General features: G+C 42.6%; 1 protein-coding gene across 2 annotated transcripts in view; it reads left to right on the top strand.

Moving 5' to 3' along the window:
• Positions 1 to 15,065, top strand: part of TBC1D8 (TBC1 domain family member 8) — a 105,237-nt gene that overhangs the window by 11,153 nt on the left and 79,019 nt on the right. The gene's annotated exons all lie outside the window — the stretch shown is intronic.

Below are 15,065 nucleotides of genomic sequence, written 5' to 3'. Positions count from 1 at the left end.
CTGAGGCCAACGGCGTCACCTCTCTGTACGATTCTGCTGCAGCCTTTACCATGAGCCACTCCACCATGCTCCAACCAACCGCTCCACTGGTCACCTGCCACTGCTCCTACCAGCCGTTCCCACCGGCTGCTCCGCTGGTCGCCTGCCGCTGCTCCTACCGGCCACCCGCCGGTCATTCCCACCAGCCACTCCGCTGGCTGCAATGGGTCTGGCTCCTGGCCAAACCAGTGATTTTAGCTCTTAGGATGTGTCTAGACTACAGGATTTTGTCGACAAAAGTGAACTTTTGTTGACAAAACTAAACCTGCGTCCACTGCTGCTGAGTTCTGTTGACATAACATCGACAGAACTCAGCAGTTTTGTCGACGGCTGTAAATCTCATTCTACGAGCAATAACGCCTTTTGTCGACAGAGTTCTGTCGACAGAAGGCATTATTGCATCTACACTGTCCTTTCCCAGTCATGTCGACAAAGTGGCTTGCTTTGTCGACAGAACTGGATGTAGTCTAGACGGATGTAGTCTACACGGTCATGTCGACAAAGTGGCTTGCTTTGTCGACAGAACTGGATGTAGTCTAGACGCTCTTTGTCGACAGAAGCTTTGTCGACAGTATTTGTGGACAAAACTTCTGTCGACAAAAGCCTGTAGTCTAGACATACCCTTAGTGATTTCAACTCTTCAGCCATTACCTAGACTAGCAAAAGATTCCAGCTTCCACTGGACTAGCAAAGAGACTCCTCATGGAGTCTACCTCATGTCTGTCCTTAAAACAAAAGGGGGAAAGAGGCAGGTTGGGCCAGTCTTACAGCTCACACCTGGCAGGCTGACTCAAGCCTTTCAGCCCTTTCCCCCTGCCCCCACTCCATTCACACAACTTTGGAAGGGAGGAGGCTTGTTCCTCGGAGACCTCTTACAGTGATGGTGTCTCTCCTGTAAGCACTGGTGTCATGTTTTACAGTTCCCACATTTAGGGGTCGCATGATTTGTGATTCCCACAACAGCCACAACTTATTTACAATATACCACATTCCATTCCAACATTGATCCTCCATCAGCCCTGGCTGAGTTGGATTTACATAACCACACCTCGGATTCCTTACCCCTCCTGGCATGAACTGTATTTACATATCAATAGTTAACAGTTAATTATCTTGCAGAGCTAAACAATTGGGCTGTGTCTACATTGGCATCCCTTTCCGGAAAAGGGATGCTAATGAGACACTTCGGAATTGCAAATCCGCGGGGGATGTAAATATCCCCCGCGGCATTTGCATTTACATGGCTGCCGCTTTTTTCCGGCTCGGGGTTTTTGCCGGAGAAAAGCGCCAGTGTAGACGCGATTTTCCGGAAAATAAGCCCTTTTCCGGGAGAGTCCTTATTCCTACTTTCAGTACACTGGCGCTTTTCTCCGGCAAAAACCCTGAGCCGGAAAAAAGCGGCAGCCATGTAAATGCAAATGCCGCGGGGGATATTTACATCCCCCGCGGATTTGCAATTCCGAAGTGTCTCATTAGCATCCCTTTTCCGGAAAGGGATGCCAATATAGACAAAGCCTCTGAGTGAGTACTCCCACCTCCCAGAGCAGGTCCCTCCTTTTAGCTGGCTGATAACAAGCAGTAGTTCAGCCCCTGCTTACAGGTTACCCCTAGTTCTAGGGTTATGTGACTATGTAAATAACATTTCCCTATTTGCATTCTCCATCTCATTCATGATTTGGTATATCCATATCCCTCCATAGTCATCTCTTTCCTAAGATGAACAATCCCAGTCTTTTCAATCTCTCATTTTTGTTGGCTTTCTCTGTAGCTTTTCCAATTCTAAATCTTTTTTTTAGATGGAGACAACCAGAATTGCAAGTAGTATTCAAGGTTTGGGCATACCATGGATTTATATAGTGTCATTATGATATTTTCTGTCTTATCTATTCTTTTCCTAATGGTTCCTCCTAATACTCTGTTAGCCTTTTTGATCATCCCCGCACATTGAGTAGATATTTTCAGGAAACTATCCATGATGGCTTCAAGATACAGTGCATAAAAGGAAGGCGCAGAGAGACAGAGGTGTTACATGGCTTGCCTAGTTTTACATTGGAAATTTGAGGCAGAGCTAGGAATTTAAGGTTGGTCTTCTGAGTCCCAGTCCAATGCCTTAAGGAAATGACATTCTTTGTGCAAAAAGACAGCATATCCCAATAATCTCCTCAGTTTACTTTCCCCATGCTATGTACATTGAAATAAATGACACAGCAACAGCTGCTATCAGTTCCACTTTCCAGATCAGCTGACAATGTGATCCAGGAACAGAGTAGCTGATAACTTTTCCCATCTGAAAACAAAGTGTGTTAGATTGACTACATACCAAATTTCCAGTGACCACAGGGGTTCTGAAGTTATTTCTACTTTCAGAGTAAATGCCAAAATTAAGGGGGAAGTTTGATGACAGCAGTCTTCTTATGATACATCAACTGGAAACTATTTTAGGCAAGTTTGAAGTTATGGGAATGTTTCTGCAAACATACAGGCTGTGTCTACACTGGTGCAATCTCACTCAAAAGCGGCTGCTCTTGCGCAAAAACTTTCTGCCTATCTACACTGGCCGCGTGTTCTTGCGAAAGTAAACTGATGTTCTAATCTATAAAATCAGGGCTTCTTGCATGAGAACTTTGATGCTCCTGCTCAGGAATAAGCCCTCTTGTGCAAGAGCTCTTCCAGAAGAGGCCAGTGTAGACAGGCAACATGAATTTCTTGCGCAAGAAAGCCCTCTGGTTAAAATGGCCATCAGAGCTCTCTTGCGCAAGAGAGCGTCTTCACTGGCATGGATGCTCTTGCGCAAAAGCACATGCCAGTGTAGACGCTCTCTTCTGGAAGAGTTTTTGCAGAATAACTCTTCCGCAAAAGAGTTTTTGCGTGAGAATGCGCCAGTGTAGACGCAGTCACAGGATTTCTGTATCACTTTGTTGCTATTGCCATGATGAATGCCAGTAAAGAACAATACCTAATATAACACTTCTCAAACAATTATAAGTGTGTTTCTGTAACTGTAATATGAAGGCATAAAAACCACAGTAAATATCAATCTTGTAAAAACCCGCATCATTGTGAAATGTTGAAATTGTATCAGATAATTCATTCATGTGAGAAAGTGGCTTTTACCCACAAAAGCTTATACCATAATAATTCTGTTAGTCTCAATGTGCTACAGGACTCCTCTTTTTTTCCAGAAAATTCTGTGTTCATAGCTAAAATCTACACAGTCTGTTGATTCACATTGTTTGTGGTAAGAGTATTACTTCTGAATATTTAAAAATTCTAATATTACAACTTTTCAACAAAGGGAGGAAACTCCTTTTTTTACACATGACAAGGTGCAGAGGTACAGACAGCCTGATGTTTAAAAAGTAAAAATAATAATACTTACTACTTTCTGGTTTTGAAGTGCTTTACAAACATTCAATTAACCTTCCCACCTGACTTGTAGATCAGGTTAAAGTAATATCCCCATTTTACAGAGGAGGAAACTGAGACACCAGCTTAGGTCCAGAGTTTTCAGAAGTGTGCATTGATTTGTGATGATGAAGTTGATACTTTAAGCCAGGTTTTCCAAGATACCAACTATCCACAGCTGCCATTGTCTGCAACTAGAACTGAGGGAGTGTTGAGAATTGCTGGAAAGTAGGTTAAAATAAACAGATACATCTGAAAACGTGGGCTGTGTTGACTTCTTGCATTTGATATATGTCAGAAGTGCCCAGTTCCTGAAAGAAATGAATAATTATAAACTCCCAAAGCCTTTCAGTTTTGTCACCATTACAGAATGGCAAGAATGAAAACAAAATTTTGGAGATTTAAGATAACTATAATAAAGGACAAAGCAAAACAAAGGAAAAAAGAAATGTCCAAGTAAATACCTTTATCTATGTAATTGGAATGGAAAGCAGTGTATATTTCCAATTCTTTCTACATCTCTACAAGAGAACATATAGATGGTTATAAGTCATTTCTGCAAAAGTGTGATGAATATTTTAGCCCTGACAGGGTTGTTGTTATCAACATTGCCAAAATAAAGGGGAGACAACTCAGATGTTTATTAGAATCCTTTATTAGAAACCTGCATGAATTGACTAAATACTGTAAGTTTAAGGAGAGCAAATAAACAATCAGAAAGATTTTTTAGAAAGGATACATGAGAAACAAAGCCATCTGATAATTTCTCTCCTTTATACTTTTTATTAACCTTTATATTTTCTCAATTTTGCATTTTTGTGACCAAAATAAAAGAAAAATAGACCTTATTGCTCATCACCACAAGCTGGAATAAAAGCCTGAAAATCTATACAAATGGCGATTGTTAGAGACTTAAATTAGACTGCTGTGAGGACAAGAATAAATTGTACAGTATTAGCGCACACAAAAGCATGGGGATATAAAAGAAATCAAACAGCTAGTGTAACCCACAACTTAGAACACTTACAGAGAGAGATACAAATGAGTGAGCTCTAAAGCCTAAGCTGAGAGGCAGCTGGCTTTACAGCTCAAGCTGTAGAGGCTCCTATACTAGGCTCTAAAGATCCCAGGGTTAAATCTGCCTAGTGATGGTTACACGAGGGATTGCCTACACTGCGGGGCTTAACTCAAAATAAGCTATGCAAATTGAGCTACATCAATTGTGTATCTTATTTCAAAATAGGGAGCATCTACATACCACTTGTTTCGAGATAGAACACTTTTCCTCCAACTTCCCTTACTCTTTGTACAATGAGGCTATGTCTACACTCGTGGCTTCTTCCACAAGAATACCTTGCGCAAAGGTTCTTGTGCAAGAAGTCTTGCGCAAGAAAATGTCCACACTGCCATGTGCGAGCTGTGCTTTTGTGCAAGAGTGCCCATGGCAGTGTGGACACTCTCTTGCGCAAGAAAGCTCTGATGGCCATTTTAGCCATAGGGCTTTCTTGCGCAAGAAATCCCTGCCGAGTGTGCACACTGCCGTCTTGCGCAAGAAGACCTCTCTTACCACGCCGTACTGTAAATTTCCTTGCACAAGAGCGGGCGGGCAGTGTGGACACTGCAGATTCTTGCGCAAGAACAGCCATACTTGCGCAAGAAGCCGCGAGTGTAGACATAACCTGAGGGTTACAAGAGTCAGAGTAAGAAGTCCTCTAGCTTGACAGTATTTTGAAATAACTGCCTTCTGTGTAGACATAGATTAAGTTATTTTGGAATAGCACTAGTTATTTCAAAATAGTGTTGCACCCAACATACAGAAAAGCATGGGGGTATAGTAATTGTTAGATAAAACCTGGAATAGAAGTACTCATTAAAGAGAACTGCAGTCATGAGCATATGTAGAGTGATAATTAGCTAGCAGAAATGGCCATATACTGAAAGTGTAAAAGAAAGGCTATTGACCCAGCAGTGGTTCTCAATCTACCTACCATTGTAGGCTGCATCCAATACTACCTGTTTGTCCCTGAGGCTGTCACATGGGTTGCAGCTGTGTGCTGATTGGATACATGGCCCACAGGCTGCAGTTTGAGAACTGCTAAAAGTTACAGAGTTTGTCATATCACATCAGTGAAAGATGCAAAAACACCAGAAACTTTCTTGTGAAAATCCCTGGAGTGTCAAAACCTGCTTGGAAAATTATCCATAAATTTCACTTTTAACACTGACTCAAGTGCTGACATGTCTGTAATATCAGTATTGATTTATGATATACTTTTGCCACTCTGGCCCCGCCTGTCCACCAGTACTATTTTAAAATCTCCAGGAGGTGTACATGATTCAAAGGGCAGTTTATTGAACAAGTGGAATGAAAGGGCAAGTCATATATCTTCCATATTGTTGGGCTTTGCAATGACAACATGGATATGAGCCAGATGAATTCTAACATTGTTTAGAGTATAAAGATTGCACTGAAACTCAATGTATAGTTCTATTGTATACTGAGTATTACTTTGTGAGTATCTGTTTCACAGCTGCCAAAAGGCAGGCAGACTAGAGAGTAATGGTGTTATTGTGAGAATTCATGAACAGCTAAAGGATATTTTCTCCCATTGTTTCTGTCATGAGGGAAAAAGGGAAGGTACAGATGTATGTTGAGCATCCATATTTAAATCCAACAATTCTGAGGAAAAAGTATATTTAGCATACACTTGTAAACATCCTTACAAAGCTGGAGAGGAGCTGTGTCAAGCCTACATGTTTCTAAATGGTCGTGAGAAATCCCAGTGGAAGAATAGTGCTAAATTAGGCTGTGATTCTACAAGTTCATCTGCACAGGCATAATCCAGAACCCTCACACTGAATCACTTTCAGGATTAGGAACATAATAGCTTGAGTGGGTCAACAGTATTTCATGTGTTTTGCATTTGTAACATCTGATGTTTTTCACTGAGAAAAGGGCTCAGATATTACAAGACTCTAAGAGGGAGTTGCTGTCTACATGGATGATATTCTGGTATGTGGATGTTCAGAGGAAGAACACCATAAGTACCTAGAGGAAATCTTTAAAACAATAAGAACTTCTGGTCTGAAAAACACACCCACACACACACACACACACACACACCTGTGCCAAAATACTTCTATTTTCCTAGGAATTCTAGGAAATAGGCTGTAGGGTTAGTCGAGATGGACTGCATCCAGACCCAGAAAAAGACAGCCATCTTAGAAAGGCTGTCTCAGTAACCTATGCAAAGCAACAAAAAAGGGCATAGTAAACAAACTTAGAATCTTTTTTACAGAATCACTTAATTATTTCTGAGTCACTGAGGGACTCTTTGAGCTTGAAAGTTGAATGATCATGAAATCTGAATATGGAATTAGCCTTAAAGGATTAGAAACTAGCACTCAGGAGGGCTTCAATATGAGCTTTCATTGATATTACATAGCAAATAATTGTTTGCATGGATGCCAGCAGTTACAGTGCAGGGAGTGTAGTACTGCAACAATAAGTCATTATTAAAGTCATTACCTTCCTCTTCGAACACATTACTACTGCACAGGCACATGCAAATAGAAAAATGCCAGGCCTGTGCCTCAGTTTATGAAAGCTTTCTTATTTCTGGACTTTTCACCTAGGCACAGATGCCAAAATATTTGTTGTTTTAAGTCTGCTTTTGACACCATTCCTCAATTACTCATACGAGAAAGCACACAGATATATGGGTAGCTCACTCAGCATGAGTAAAGGTGACAATCAAGGCCAAAGGAAATAGGCACTATGTGCAGTCTGAAACTGCATGAAAAGATTTTTTAGCGTTAATGTGGAGGGTAAGATCCAGTGGAATAATCCAGCAGTAGTAAAAATATCTACTTTCCCAAGATCCTTTGTCATTGAGATTAACAAAGGACATTTTACAAAAAAGAATGCCTATAATTTGTTTCAAATTCTCAAAGGGCATTGATGCAGTTTTTCAGGTGAACTCTTTAATTCCTTATAAGAAACCAAATGTTTAAATTAACACACAGAAAAAACATCAAAATAAAACACTCCTCTCTCCTCCCTCCCTCTACCCTCAAAAGATTATTAGAATTCTATTTCTAAATTAGGAATAACTTTACTCATATTACACTAGTACAGCTTGAGCACATTATTCCCGTGTAAGTAAGATTAGAATCAAGCATCCAAGAGAGCTGTATGTAGTAGCAAAACAGTGTATTGTGTTTTTCTTGTTCGAGCCAGTCAATGTACTACAGTGCCTTGCCCTAAAATGCACATACTTTTGTAATTACATAATATGGAGGGCTGGAAAGACAGACTGTCTTTCCTGTCCTAGCACAGGGACACCTTGGAACATAATAGTTCTTAGATTTTATCCTAGCTAGTTTCACACATTATGTTATTTTGAATAATTTCTCCCTGTCAAAACAGAGACATACTCATGTGTATTTTACTATCAAAAAGGTGATTGGACACAGTTGTGAGGCAAGAAAATCAAAACACTCAATTGTGTGATTTTTTTCACTGATGCCCGGGGCTTCATTGTGCTTGCTGATCAATACTGTAACATGGTTGTGGGTTGATGGGTGTAAAGTACACTTTTCATTTCAGGATAAGTGTGAAAAAGCAACTGTGAGCCTTTATGGAACCATATAGCTGAAGCAAAAGGAGCACAAACCAAAACACAGACACATGCCAAAGCTTGAGTAGAAGCTGAACCACCAGGCCCAAAGAATATTAGAGCTGTCCGTGGAAGAGCATGTCTACACAGCAAGGCTACGTCTACACTGGCGCGTTCTCATGCAAAAACTCTTGTGGAAGAGTTCTTCTGCAAAATCTCTTCCAGAAGAGAGCGTCTACACTGGCATGTGCTTTTGTGCAAGAGCATCCATGCCAGTGTAGACGCTCTCTTGTGCAAGAAAGCTCTGATGGCCATTTTAACCATAGGGCTTTCTTGTACAAGAAATTCATGTTGCCTGTCTACACTGGCCTCTTCAGGAAGAGCTCTAGCGTAAAAGGGCTTCTTCCTGAGCAGGAGCATCGGAGTTCTTGCACAAGAAGCCCTGATTTTATACATTAGAACGTCAGTTTACTTGCGCAAGAACACACGTGTAGACAGGCAGCAAGTTTTTGCGCAAGAGCGGCCGCTTTTGCGCGAGATCGCACCAGTGTAGACACAGCCCAAGGCTATAGTCAGAATACACAACTTCAGTTGAAGTTAAAATAGTGCCAAAAGTCAAATTAAGCTGTCTACGCAGCAGGAAGTCGAAGGAAGAACACTCTTCCTTTGACTTCGCTTACTCCTCGTAAAATGAGGGTTACTATGAATTGGAGTAAGAAGTTCTCAAACTCGACATTTCAAAATAAAGGCTTGTAATGTAGATGCGCTCTTTCTTATTTTGGAATAACCAGTGTTATTCCAAAATAATGCTGCTATGTAGACAGACTTAGAGATATGGGATTGGTCTTGACTTGGGCAGGGGGCTGGACTTGATGGCCTTCTAAGGTCTCTTCTAGCTCTATGATTCTATGAGTTAGAGCAAGAAAAAACAGAACTTGAAGGAGAAGCAGCAGAAAGCCAATCAGACAGACAGCCTAAGCATTCAGGGTGCAGCCCTGAGAAAAGGAGAGCAAAAGTTTCCAAAGTGTGGCACATGTACCACTCGTAGTATTTGAGCTTGATGTCCCATCAATTCACTTCCCAAGAACTTTTAAAGAAGATTCTATGTGAACCAGTGAAGTTTGGTTGCCACTGTCCTAAAGAAAGAAATTTTAGGGGCTGAAAGTGACTTTGAAAGAAAGAAACTGGATCCAACTGTTTGACAACTTTTATGTACAGGGAAATAGGACTTTATGTACATTTTTGGTAAATAAACAGAATTGCACAAAAAAAAAATCTGACCCTTTCATCAATGTATCTCCTTAATGGAAATAACTTGCAAGGTCCCAGACACTGACTACCTGTTTGAGTCAAAAGGGGTAACAAAATATACTTTTATGATGTCCTTTACAAAGTCATTGTTAATTTAATCAAATCAATTATTTAAACCACTAACATTTATTACAGATATCTATGTGTTTGTTACTTCATTGGAACTGGAGTGAATGCTAAAATATGTACTTTGTTGTTAACTGCTATTTGCAATCTAGTCAGACATGATAATGGACACGTACTGCAAACTCTTGAGCACTTCCACTGAGATACGTGCATGGAAGGATCATCCATGTATGGTCCAATCCTCTTCAGTATGGAAGGGGATCTCCAGTCTTTCTTACATTGTTTACTTCACTTCCATTCTGGCCCCTCCACACCCATGTATTTTGCAATACAACATTAATACAAACCTGAGTGTATTAACTGTTTTTGCAGATTCCCACCAGACTGGAGGATCTTTGGCAGCATTGTTTCCATGGAACCAGAGCCTGGGTCAATCGAGGGGCTAAAAAAAGTAGGCTGGGTTGGAGCCTGGGTTCTGAAGTCCAGCAAAATGGGAGAAGCTGTTAGCCTGGGCTCCAGCCTCAGCCTAAATATTCACCTTGCGATTTGTAGCCCAAAGAATGAGCCCTGCAAGCCCAAGTAATTAAGCCAGGCTCTGGGACTTGCTGCCACAGAAGTTTTTTGTTTTGTTTTTGCGGTGTAGATATACCCACAGCAAGTCAGGAACAGAAGATCAGACTTAACTCATATTGCTTCCCACTACTGCCTCAAAATACAATGCCACATTCCAAGCATATTAAGCACCACTCCTTTTTGAGAGTTTCCAAGAAGCTCTTTGCTAACCCTAGATGCTCTCATTTAGTCTAATCTGCAAATTCTGTTTCCTGTGCTATTTGTTGATATTTAAATCTGGAAATAATATCAGTGATCATAACTAGCCTATTGTCCTTTTCAGAAGGCATATTATGAATGGAAGAAATCCAGAAACCTAATTTTCTTTCAGTCTGTTTCCTCCAAAATTAAATAAAGCTTCATTTGATTGAAAGATACCTTCTCTTTCTTCTTGGCTTGACTTATCCTGTTCTTTTATCAAATTTATTAAGGAACACCTGAAAAGTTTATATCCTCAGAGATCCGAGGTGGGAACTACAAATGGATCACCCTTTTTCCTTTGTTTATCAGTACATACCATCAATGCAAGACTATAGGTGAGATTCCTAAGAAAGGTTCTTAGACTGTTGAAATCTTGATTGCGGGAAATAACCAGTAAAAAGTGGTGGTGGTGGTGGAGTTGGGCGAGAATCCCTCCAGTATCATCTTCCATTAGTTGTTGCCTGTAATCAGCTGATTGCCAGAGGTGGTTGTATTTTGTTTCTTGAGTGCTTGGGATTGAAAGTTGTTGTAAAAATATACATTTTTTTCTTTTTGAAACCAATATTTAGTTTTACTAAGATGTCAGTGCACGCGATGTGCAACTCTAGGAAAAAAAAGAATAGTGATAAGAGTGTAAAATGAGGACAATGGAAGGAATGAACATGTACAAATCTAGATACATGCAGCAGTTATTTAATTTTAAAAAAATCAAAATATCTTCCAAGCTATTTTATAAAGGTTAAAAACACCACCCTGCTCACTACTTCGATCTACACTGTAGAATACCCATGTTCTGACTGAGCATTTTAAAAAACCTCTTCTCATTCAATAATTAATATTTTAAAAGACATTATTGTTCTTCCATCCCTCATCTGCTGCCTTTAATATTTCATCTTAGTGGTACATTCACTTTTCCTTCTGTTTCCCATTCTGTTGTATGAAAAGAAAATTCTGGCACTTGTGTAGATCATGCACACACTGCGAGGAAAACATTAACAAATTATAGTCAGCTTACAGTATTTGGCTTAACCAACTATTTAATTGATACCTAAAAAGCAATCAAAACTGTCCTCTTCAGGTATTCCAAATGCCTGTTACCATTGGCCATGTCCACATGCCTGGCTGCAAATGCTGGAATTTTCAGAATTCAGAATCCATATAGCATCTTGTGCATTGCAAGCAGAGGGCCAAATCCTTTATTTATTAAACAAAATTGTCCATTAATAGGGAACTTTGCCCAATTTAGCAGTACCTCATTTGGTCCATAGTGACCAAGTCTCTAGAGAGAAAGGTTCTCATCTCAGTTACTCAAGTAGTTATAATGGACTTACTTTTCCCAAAGGGAAAATGGGATACAACATGGGACCACCTCATTGCCCCCTCTACCTCCTGCACATGAAGCCAACTCAAGACCCCCTGCCGCCCACTCATGCAGGGCTGGCCTGGACTAAGCCACTCTCCCAAACCCTCCCTCCTATGCAGGAGTGGCATTTCTGCTTGCCCTGCCCCCCCATCCCTCGCATGTTCCTCTTTTCCCCCCCCACTAGGCATCACACTCCTCCCCTCCCCCACCCAATCTGTGCATTTATCCAATTTGCTCTTGCCAGATTTGATGTTCAGTTGGCAAAAGCAACTAGGATAAATACACAGTTTTTGCCAAAAATGTTGGGACAACCAGGGAAATGCTTACAAAAAGGACTGTTCCAGCTAAAACAGGAATCTGACCCAGAGAGAGAACTCTGGACATGGAATTAGACATGAATATTTCACTGGTCATCCGGATGACAAGTATAAACTAATACCAGGATTTACAGTAATAGTGCTTGGTTTTCAAAGTCCCTTCTTCAGAACTATTTAAAATGACCACGGGGTGTGAATGCCTATCCCACTCCATTTTCTGAACAAAAATTAGTGAAGATCTTCCTCTTCTGCCTATAGATGAGGGGTGGGGAATATCCAGCCCATGGGCTGCACATGTTTCCTCAGGGTTAGCCCCTGGTGGGCCACCAGTTTGTTTACCTGAGTGTACGCAGACACAAAGACTCTCAACTCACCATTCCTAGCCAATGGAGCTATGGGAAGTGGCGTTGACTGGGACATCACTTTCCACAGCTTCCGTTGGCCAGGAATGGCAAACTACAACTACTAGGAACTGCAGGGCTCCATGCCTATGGATATTCAGGTAAACAAACCATCTGGTGGCCCACCAGTGACTAACCATCCATGATTGAATCATGTGTGCCTGGTGCACTGGAAGTTCCCTACCACTGCTATCGAGGTTTGGGCCTTTCACCAGTGGAAACTCCAGCAAGTTACTGTTTTGTTTTTTTGTGGTTTGTTCGAACTTCTAATGGTAGATTTCACAAATGCCAAAGAGACTTAGATTGTAAGCCTTATGGAGCAAGGACCATCTTTTTTATTTGCTATTATAGCCCCTCACACAGTGGAGTCCTAGTCTTTGACAAGGACTCCATTACAGTAACAAAAATAATAAATAATGTGTGTGTTAAGAAACAATCCTAGCACTGAGCCATTTTGACTATGTTTAGTCAGTCCCTGACATCTCATACTTTAGAGGTTTAAGTGATATTTAGTTTTGCAAACATTTACACAGATTCATATCTTTAAGCATGTGAATAGTTCCATTGATTTAAAAGTTAAGCAGGTATTTAAGGGCATGGCTACACTAGCCACCCTAGTTCGAACATGTGCTGCCCAGCCTGACCCGGTCAGCGCTGCTGGCGCACGCGCTGGGCCGTGCAGGGCCCCGTGGCCATCGGGGGGGGGGGAAGGGCAACACAGGAGCTGGGCATGGGCGAACCGGGCAGCTGCCCAGGGCGCCAACTGATGGGGGGCGCCTGATGGCAGCTGTAAGGGGGGCATGGTGCCCCTTACAGCTGCCATCAGGTGCTGTGCGCCCAGCTCCCATGGTGCCCTTCCCCCTATGGCCGCGGGGCCCTGCACAGCCCGGCGCGTACGTGAGCAGCACTGGCCGGGTCAGGCTGGGCAGCACATGTGCTGTGCACCCCAGAGGCGGGCCCCAGGCTGCGAGCGCCGAAAGGGCTCGGGCCGGCCCTGTGATCACCCTACCTTCTCCATCCGAATCAGGGGTCCTCCTTTGTTGCTCGTTCCTTCTTGGGGGTATGTCTACACTACCACCCTAGTTCGAACTAGGGTGGTTAATGTAGGCAACCGGAGTTGCAAATGAAGCCCGGGATTTGAAGCCCGTGGAACGAGGTGAACCGGTAGTTCAGAATAAGAAGCCTAATCTGAACTACCTGGTTCGTGCCGCGTGTAGCCGCAGGCACGGAGTCCGAACTAGCAGACATTTAAAAATGGCGGCGCCCGACAATATGCAAATTAAGCCCAGGAAATTCAAATCCCAGGCTTCATTTGCAACTCTGGTTGCCTACATTAACCACCCTAGTTCAAACTAGGGTGGTAGTGTAGACATACCCTGTGATTCTTCCTGGTGTCCAACTACCTCACTTACCTCAGGGCTTTGGTCACCGTCCCCCAATGAACCTAGTTTAAAGCCCTTCTTACTAGGTTTGCAAGCCTGCCCGCAAAGATGCTCTTTCCTCTCTTGGTTAGGCGGATCCCATCTCTTCCTAACAATCCTTGTGCCCAGAACAGAGTCCTATGGTCTCTCCGACACCATCTGCGTAACCACGCATTTACTTCCTCAATTCGACAGTCCCTACCCAGACCTTTTCCTTCAACTGGAAGGATGGACAAGAACACCACTTGCGCTTCAAATTCCTTGATCCTTCTTCCCAGTGCTACATAATCTGCTGTGACCCGCTCAAGGTCATTCTTGGCTGGATCGTTAGTTCCTACATGGAGAAGCAGGAAGGGGTAGCAATCCGAAAGTTTAATCACTTTGGGAAGACTCTTGGTCACATCCGGAATGCGAGCTCCTGGTAAGCAACACACTTCTCGAGACTGCAGGTCTGGATGGCAGATGGATGACTCAGTCCCCCTTAGGAGAGAGTCCCCGACCACCACCACCCATCTTCTTCTTTTGGGGGTGGTGGTCATAGAACCCCCATCCCTAGGGCTACACATCCTATGCCTTCTGATAGATGGTGTTCCAATCTGATTTCTTCCCTGAGAGGTCCCTGCCAAAGCCTTCTCCATGAAGTGCCTGTGGAGAGAGCCTGAAAGCGGTTACTTACCTCTATAGGGATGGGGAATACCTGAGGTGGCCGCCTTCTCCTTCTAGAGGTTACATGTTGCCAGTTTTCTTCCTTATCTGAACTGTACTCTTCAGCCTGCTGTGCCTGCAGGATTAAACGCTGCCTTCTATCAAGGAAGTCTTCATCCTCTCTGATGGAGCATAGGGTTGATATTTGGCCCTCAAGTCCTTTATTTTTTTCTTCCAAAATGGTGACCAGCTTGCACTTAGTGCAGATGAAGTCCCTTCTGTCTTCTGGGAGGAAGACAAACATGGCACATGGTGTGCAGGTAACAGCAGCAGACCCATCACTATCCATACCTGGCTTCCTTCTGAGAGCTGCCTCAGATGTATTAAATGCATCCTTGAAGGACAGGAGTATAGTGAAAAGATTTTAAAGAATGGCAAGTGTATCTCACCCCCTTCCCAACTCCCTCTCAGCCTCTAGTTATAAACTCCCTGGTTGCTTGCTCACTCACTCACTCCTTTATAAAGCCCTGGACTGCCTGATAGCCCTTCTCCCTGATTAAGCCTCAACCAATGAGCAAAGGCTTCTAGATTTCAAACCCTGATTAGAAGCTCACAGCTTCCACCACAAGCCACAGCACTCACTCCCGGGGGGAGGAGGAGGAGGA

The sequence above is a fragment of the Pelodiscus sinensis genome, chromosome 1, assembly GCF_052426305.1.
Source record: "Pelodiscus sinensis isolate ZL-2025 chromosome 1, ASM5242630v1, whole genome shotgun sequence".
Taxonomy (NCBI): Eukaryota; Metazoa; Chordata; order Testudines; family Trionychidae; genus Pelodiscus; species Pelodiscus sinensis.
The sequence above is the reverse complement of the archived record's forward strand: the minus strand, read 5'-3'. Positions and strand labels throughout refer to the sequence as shown.